We start from the raw sequence: 9,031 nt of genomic DNA, 5'->3' as shown, positions 1-9,031 counted from the left end.
CTCTTTCTGATTTTCTTAATCATGTTCTTATCACCGGTCTTAGTCAAAAGCTATATACAAAACTATATTGTGTACAGAGTCCCAAATGTAAGCAGCCCAACGAAAGTAATACCTACGATTCTTTAATCCGCCATAAAATATAAGAAGCGATTAAAGATTGCATTGTTATCGTGACTGATCCTGTGCATTCAGGGCTTTCAAATTCCACCACTATTTAACATATGTTGAAAGTGTGAGACATTTAAAACAAGTCCCTGTTACGCACGACAGAAGCAGAGATACGTCATCTATTTTTTGTTTAATGTTAACGAAGCGGGGGTACTTTATATCAGCAGAGTGAAGAGACGAGTTCGTCGCTTTCCGAAAGATTACATATGTGTGCGTGAAAAGGGGGTCTCCGGATTTTTACGATCCATTAAAAGAGGCCGGAAATAGTGCATTGAGAATAGTTGTGACTATGTAGAAAATAAATTCTGAAGACCAAAACGCCGTTCGTTTTAATGATGTCACTTTCGCCTATGTAGTTATTCAATGTTTTAGTTTTTTAGTTACTTCTGAAAGAACCTCATAAAGCCGATATATTGCTAAACTATAGAAACGAATGAATCGGTTAGGGCATGAGAAAGGATAAGTACACACGCACAAAAAGAAAAATACAAGAGACGAATGTAACTGAAATTCGAGTTTTAAAAATGTTCACCGCTGATAGCATCTCGTTTTCGGGTGGTTGCATAGCAAGGTTCATCGAATTGACCTTTTCCGAGTAAAATAATGACTTACGAACAATCTTGCTCTTTTTTCAAACTTTCCTCTTACTGTTAATATCTGCACCATTACACATGAACAAATGACGCGTGAATCTCACGCCCGTTCACCCAAATGAACATGAATAGTAAAAAGTTTTGGGTTGCAAGAAAATACTTGAATACACGCATGTTTAACTTTATTCACTTTCACAGTATATATATATATATATATATATATATATATATATATATATATATATATACATGGATATATATATATATATATATATCATATTATGTCATATTATATTATATCATATTATATTATATTATATAATATTATGACACTCAAATCGTCTTGCTTAGTCGGTGAACTCGCGTATCCGGATACAATTTCTGGTTTGAGAAATACTGCGCATGCGTAAGTAAATAAAACAAAACAATGAAAGATTTCTTTGTAATCGACAATGTTTTCGCGTTTTAATTATGCAAATAAAAACGGTAAATCCCTTTTGATTGTTTACATTCGCATTTTGCGAATTTTATATTTATTTTCCATTGCAAATTAGAGTCATGTTCAAACAAACACAAGAAATATATTTACGATTTAAACATTTTTTTAAATTCTGCCATTGACAGTTTAAAACCTTAAAATTACTCAGATCAGCTTGCCAAGCCGTTGAAACCGGGCTAATGAAAATAAACTGTTTAGCTATCAACACATCTAACTGTTATATATATTTTCTTTGAAATTAGTTTTTGTTACAAATAATACACGTGTGAAAGGATGGAGATTGACTAGCAAATTTGTTTTTGATCTCTATACCAAATAAAACGAATCAAATAAGTTTAATCACTATTATCTTCTTATGCAAACAATGTGTAAACAATTATATCGATATTTCAGAAGTTAACAGTTTTAAATAAGCAGAACTTCTTATTTCGAAAATAAAGATTATAGGTATAACGTTTAAAAAATAATAAACACTTTTTTTATTTTTAACAATATATACAGAACGTTTAAAAAATTTAAACATTAGAAATAACTTTTTTAATAATTGTAAACAATAAAGAATATTTTAATCTTGAACAATAAAAATATAAGCTTTTATAATTTAAAAACTATACATTTTATTATTTAAAATTTTAAACAATATACACCTTTTTTGACAAAATATTGTTGACAAATGCTTTTTATCATACGAGGAAAGAATTCTCCCTAAACCATGCCCATTTCTAGCGTCACAAATTTTCGAAACGATTATTTCGATTGTATTTTTATTCAAGTGGTAATCATTTTCAAAACAAAAAAAATCTAATGCAATAAAAACAAAACAAAACAGAAAACTGACCAATTTACATATTAAAAAAAATAGTTGGTATTTTTACGACGTAACCCAGCGTAGTTTACCTCCAAAACAAAGCATAATATACTTTTTGGCAGGGCTAATATGTTTCAACGGTTTTTAAAGATAATATATAAGAAGAAGAAATATTTGTAAAATACCAAAATACATTATAGATTGAGGAAACACTTTTCTATTTAATTTTAACGTAGTGGCAAATTCACCATGTAACTGTTAGCAATTTTTGTCAAGTTTGATGGAGTCATAAGTTCCAAACATGTTAAAATACGTAGACACATGTAAAAACGTGTGTTGTTTTTTTTTTTTAAGATTTACTTTTAAATTGTCTCAACGTTAAATATTACGTAATTATTTATAATTTCTTGATATGTTGAAGGTTGTTAACACACACACACACACACACACACACACACACACACACACACAAAATCAGTTAGACCTGTACAATGCATACGCCCAGCTTGTATTTCATATTTTGTTCGTCTTTTTTCAATTGTGTTAGACGGATTACATCCCTTTTATATAAAGGTGCTTTTCTTACTCTAAGGGCAATAATATTAAGAACTTTATCATCCAATGTAGTCTGTATTGTTTTCACTGATCGCCATGTTAGTTTTTGCGTGAGTGTGCATATACTAACTATTCCATAGCTAGCTATAACATATACTGTCTCAAGGGGTCACGGATAGTGTAATACATACATACATACATATATATATGTGTGTGTGTGTGTGTGTGTGCGTGTGTGTGTGTTAGTCTTCTTACTTCGAACTCGGTGAACGTTCTTCGTGATGACGAAAGTAAACACTTCATATTTATTGATAAAATATCAATTACACAATCCACAGACAATCATGTTCTTCAAAGAATAAATGCGTCACCGAACTGCGATGGCAAGATTCCGGTACTCTACTCGAACGAGGGTAGATAAAATTGCGTTGAAGTAGTATTTGGGTAGAAAAGACACTGGATATATGCGTGCAAGCAAGTCGCTAGCCGTATGCTTAACGCAAATGTATAAATGTGATATAATCCAATTAGTTAACGATTCAGACTTGAAACCTCGATGTGCCACGGTCAGCTTCACTTTATTCTACTGTAACGTGTTCAGTAAACCTTGACATTTTCTTCGAAATAAGGTAAATAAAATAAGTAATGTGTGTAATAAGACCAACTGCATTATGTGAAGGACGACGAAAAGCAGCCAGTCGTTTGTCAGAAATATGCGTGTTTTTTGCATTACACTATATTATAAAACTATACATAATTACCCCTTAGCAATTATTTTCATTTCCAGATGATTTTTCTTGCACCTAAATCAAAACCTTACTGGTTTAAATGTCTATATAATAGCACTTTGCAGTTACCTCATTGCCAGATCCATTGTCTTGTCTAAAATCAGAAATCTGTCATGATCAATTTACGTTTTCCCACAAACTGTATTATTATTGACATGCCCTACAATTATGTTGCCTTTTCAATCTTAATATTTATCGATACACCAATGGATAAATAAAATATTTTCATAAAATCTCTTTTGTCACTCTTGCTTTTCAGCGCACTGTTTTTAATATCTTCTACTAGTTAGAGTATCATATATATATATATATATATATATATATATATATATATATATATATATATATATATATATATATATATATATATAATGCCACGCAAAAGTATTGGATACATTACATTTTTCTTCATAACTTTAATTGGGGTTCTAGATTTTACCTAAAATTTGGTCGGTATATTCCTATTACTATTCTAACTAATATTTGGGGTAGTAATTACAAAATTAAATTTAGAAATTTTATATTAAAGGAAAATATAAATCAGCTAACGCAAAAGTATTAAATACATTGATTTAATATTTGGTTGCAAGGCCTTTATTGCGTTCAACAGCTTCCCATCGCTTTCTATAGTTGCACACATGTTTTTTGCAAAGATATGGAGGTATTTTGCGTCATTCTTCTTTGCAAAACTGTTCTAGTTGTTTAATATTCTGTGGATTCCTCTGTGATCATTGATCTTCAATATTTTTCACAAATATTTAATTGGATTGAGGTCTGGAGACTGGCTGGGCCAATAGGAACGTCAATTCCGTTATTTCTACGCAATTCTCTTGTTAGTCTGGCAGTATACTTGTGATCATTGTCTTGCTGAAACACGAACTTGCTATTATGTCCCAAAATCCTTCTGTACATACGTCCATTCATTCTCCGATTGATGATTTCTAGTTCACCAGAACCTTTGGATGAAAAACACCCCCATACTATAATCGAATTACCGCCAAACTTTACCGTTAGAATGGTATTCTTTTTGTTATAGGCGGTGCCATTTTTACGCCATACATGTGTTGCTGTATTTCTTCCAAAGATTTCGATTTTTGTTTCGTCTGACCAGATTACCTATTTCCAAGATTCTTGGGGTTATTCCCCATATGTGTTAACATAATTCAAACGTGATCCGACATGTTTAAGTTTACATAATGGAACTTTTCTGGGGTACCTTTATACAATACCTGCACGATTTAGAATTCTACTGATTGTATCCTGGCTCACATTAATCCCAGCTTCTCTGAGGTCGGTTTGAATTTCACCACGAGTAAGAAATAAGGTGTTTGTACCTTTCTGCTAACCCAACTTGATGTTTTTCGTTTAATTTCCTTCGCCGACCACATCTTGGAAGATTTGCAACAGCTTCGCCAGGATTTTTAAACTTTCTAATAACTTTTCCAACTATACTAAGTAGTAGATAAGGTTCTCTTGATATTATTCCTATATACCATTTTCCTTCTTTGTACTTACCAGTGCTTTCTTGATGAATGTCTATTGACAACTCTTTAGTGTTAGGCATTTTTATAAATGAACTGGCTGACTTTGAAGGAGTGAGCCCAAACTGGAAGAATTTTATTAAATTGTTTTAATATAAAGCTCTTTGATCGGTCAGTGATAACTCGTTTGCATGATTGCAAAACGCTAAGCAAAAGTCATTTAAATTTATTTCAGAAAAATAATTTTTTAAAGTGTATCCAATACTTTTGCGTTTGTTAATTCATATTTTCCCTTGAATATAAAGTTTCTCAACTTTGATTTTGTAATTAGTACTCCAAATATAATTTAGAATAGTAATAGGAATATCCAGCTCAAATTTTAGGTAAAATCTTGAACCCTAATCAAAATTATGAAGAACAATGTAATGCATTTTTGCGTGGATATATATATATATATATATATATATATATATATATATATATATATATAGTAAATTATATAATATTTATATGGCGATTAAGCTACACTGAATATTCCGCGTTATAAAAATATATATATGTATGTATGTATATATATATATATATATATATATATATATATATATATATGTGGGGGGGTGTATACCGTCATGCAAAATTAATGTCTATAAAAGAATCCAATTCATAAACAAGTTTACTTTCAGTAAAATTCCGCGCCATGTACAAAAAATTTATAAGAATCGTATCTACTTTCACGTAAATTTTGGGCATAATTCCATTTTACCAAAAGACACTTATGTTATCGCTTCCACAACCTATCTGTCTGACTTAACATAGCATAGTGTTTCTAAAAGACGTCCACTGATTTTCTGTGACTGAGCTAACGAAAGACGTGCAGGAATAAAATATTTTCATTTGATTCCACTTTTAACATACTTTTATTCACCTCAGAAAAGTCATGTTGCTACTGGGAGATAATGAGAAATTCTGACTTCAAAGCAGCATTTAGAGACGACATCTTAAATGAGTAATTTCACAGCTAAGTATTTGTTCACATGCATTTAAATGTTTACATATTCATACAACTGATGAAATATGGAGTACAAAAGTATTCAAAGGTTGACTAAAAATGTGAGTAAGCTCACAGCTAAGTATTTGTTCACATTACATTTAAATGTTTACATATCTATACAACTGATGAAATATGGAGTAAAAAAGTATTCAATGGTTGACTAAAAATGTGAGTAAGTTCACAGCTAAGTATTTGTTCCCATATATTTATTTTTTTACATATTCATACAACTGATGAAATATTGAGTACAAAAGTATTCAAAGGTTGACTAAAAAGTGAGGAGGTTCACAGCTAAGTATTTGTTCACATTACATTTAAATTTTTACATATTCATACAACTGATGAAATATGGAGTAAAAAAGTATTCAACGGTTGACTAAAAAACTAGAAATAACCATATAATGTAAACTGTCATTTTTCCGAACGTAAGCTTGGTCAGAAATACGTATGTAAGTGGGAAAACAGCATATTCCTTGGAGCACATTCTTTTAAAGTCTTAAAGTCACCGGGATGTGACATTGTGGTAATGGCCAGCTTATTAAGGGTGGTGGTCAGTATTAGACCTCTTACAATCTTTTTGGGTCCTTTCTAAGAGAAAATGACTATTGCTTGATACATAGTCCGAATGTGAGAAAAATGCATAATGGTTTGTAGAGGTATAGAATACTCGCATAGGTTATCACGGTAGAGAGAACCACAATAATGTCAGCCGCTTTGGCTGTAGCATCTGCATTTGGTTTCACTCAAGCTATATGTAAATATAAACTCGAAGAATATGAACGTTGATTACTAGCAAATGTATTTTAATGGTTAAAGAAAAAGAACACCAGAAGCATAAACTGTAACCTGATATGTTTGATTCCATTCAGCTACAGACTGGAAGTAATATGAGTTCGTTCAGTTTATATACATATTTAGAGTAAAGCTACTTGTCATCTGTAAATATAGACATTTTCCTACAATTACATAGGTTCATTTCCGCAAAGCAGGGGCAATAAAAAGTAAATAGTTAACTCTTGTGCATACCCGCATTGATGTTTGCATTTACGGAAACATTAAATAATAACATAAAATATTTAAATTGATTTAGTAAAACACAAAACTAATTAAAAATACAATCAAATCTTCATAAATAGTCTACTTTTAATACGAATTTGCAAAGTATTTTTGAAGAAATAAACGTCACATGATAGTAGAGAATGATGTATTAAACAGAAAACAATTTTGAACGCTGTAACTCTACATTATCTTATTCCAGTGTCACTACTGACATTACTATTCCTAAAAATTCGATTAAACGTGTGACTCAACAACTTGTAGTGGATGAATTTTTTAAATCATAAAGATTAAAATAGAGCAAAGTTTGAGTTTTTCTTGTGTGAACAATTCTGGGCAATTATCGATTGCCTTGCTGATTCCATTTGTTTGTAAAGTAATTAAAAGAAAAGAAAAATGGCTTCAGTTGGCGAATTTGGGATTGATAATATATTTAATAACAATATTGTTTTGTGAACAAAACAATTAATTTGAGGGAATAGTATGACAGTTTGTTTTGACTAAACTTCGGAAGCGGTATTTGGCCCGAAATCTATCCGAAAGGACAACACACGTGGGAACAAATTGGATGAAATTTACTTCGATATGCGAGTATGCACAATCAGAAGAGATGAGAATTGTTCGTACTGACCACTGATTGACCGGTTGCGATTAGGGGAAGCTCCATCCCCACCTTTCTACCGATATATAAGCTTATGCAAAAGCAGCTTTTAGTTAGTTAAGGATCCATGCCAGTTGAGTACAGTTGAGGCCAGTTGCCAGAAACGCCTCTGACCGCGTCTAAATCGATATTCTGCTGTTAATATCTCTCGCTCATTGGCTATAAAACATTTTCGCCACATATTTTTTGCATAACCAAAACAGAGAATAGTTTGTGTGCGAGAAGAAAAAAAGAACTCACTGCTGACAAGATTACTGTAGCACAGGAATCCCCTTCCAAATTCTCAACCACCTCTACGGACTATTTCTTGATACAGAGAAACAAAATGAATAAAAATCAGATTCACGTAATTGTGATGATGTGGGAATGTATGAAAATTAATTTGGAATTATAGAGAACCGTTACCGAGGTGAAAGCGTTATCAAATGCAGACCATACGACACCTGTTGAACTTTACTATATGGACTGATTAATTTCAAGTATTCACACTTTTATCTTTGTACAGTCGCATTTTATTTGAACATTGTAGTCATATTGTTTTTGTTAATATATTATTTTATTAAAAAGAAAACCAACGAATGGAGTGTTTACTTATTGCTTCTGAGAAAGAGGTTAGTATTGCTTCCAAACCGGAACCATATATCAGGAGATACGCGCCAACCTCGACGCCAGGCGAGGGGCTGATGGCCGCGGATGAACCATAACAAATACAACGTGGCATGGGCTGCACCTGTCTTCCTACATTGACGGATTTTCTATTGAAATGGAATAACCTAGAACCCTCGGCAACCGTGTAGAGGATTAGGCCAAAATTTCGTATCGCGGGAATTGCTTTGGGAGACCAGACCAAGCTAACCTCGCTTAATACCAGTAACTCTTCGGGCCATTTAACTTTGTCCGGATTATAAATAGTTAAACATAATAATAATTAATATAGCAGTAATGGTTTATTCTTTTATTCAAAAACTTTACCGGTTTTGCAAGTTGCACGCCTGATTATTGTTGTTTTTTTCTTTATACCATTTTTCTTTTGGTGATTTTGCAGAGAATTTTGTACCGAATTCTCGCAAATTTCAAATTGCGGCCGATTTCTCGATTGCATAAGCTGAGAAGGTGGAAATTAATGCACTTCTGACGATCACTAAGAGAAAATCGATAGATGCTGACTAAATGTCGCGTTGTATAACCTGGAACAACAACAATTATGATAAGGTATGCTTTGTTGCCTAAAAGGTGAATATTTTAAGCTGGTTAAAAGCTCATCTATTGCTGCGGAGTTTCGTCTTGCCTTTTTGATTTGAAGTTATATTGTTTATATTGACGTGAACACAAGAATACTGCAATTAAAAGTCAAATATGAACTAGTAAAAT

The sequence above is a fragment of the Euprymna scolopes genome, chromosome 9, assembly GCF_053919585.1.
Source record: "Euprymna scolopes isolate OS-2025 chromosome 9, ASM5391958v1, whole genome shotgun sequence".
Classification (NCBI taxonomy): Eukaryota; Metazoa; Mollusca; class Cephalopoda; order Sepiida; family Sepiolidae; genus Euprymna; species Euprymna scolopes.
The sequence above is the reverse complement of the archived record's forward strand: the minus strand, read 5'-3'. Positions refer to the sequence as shown.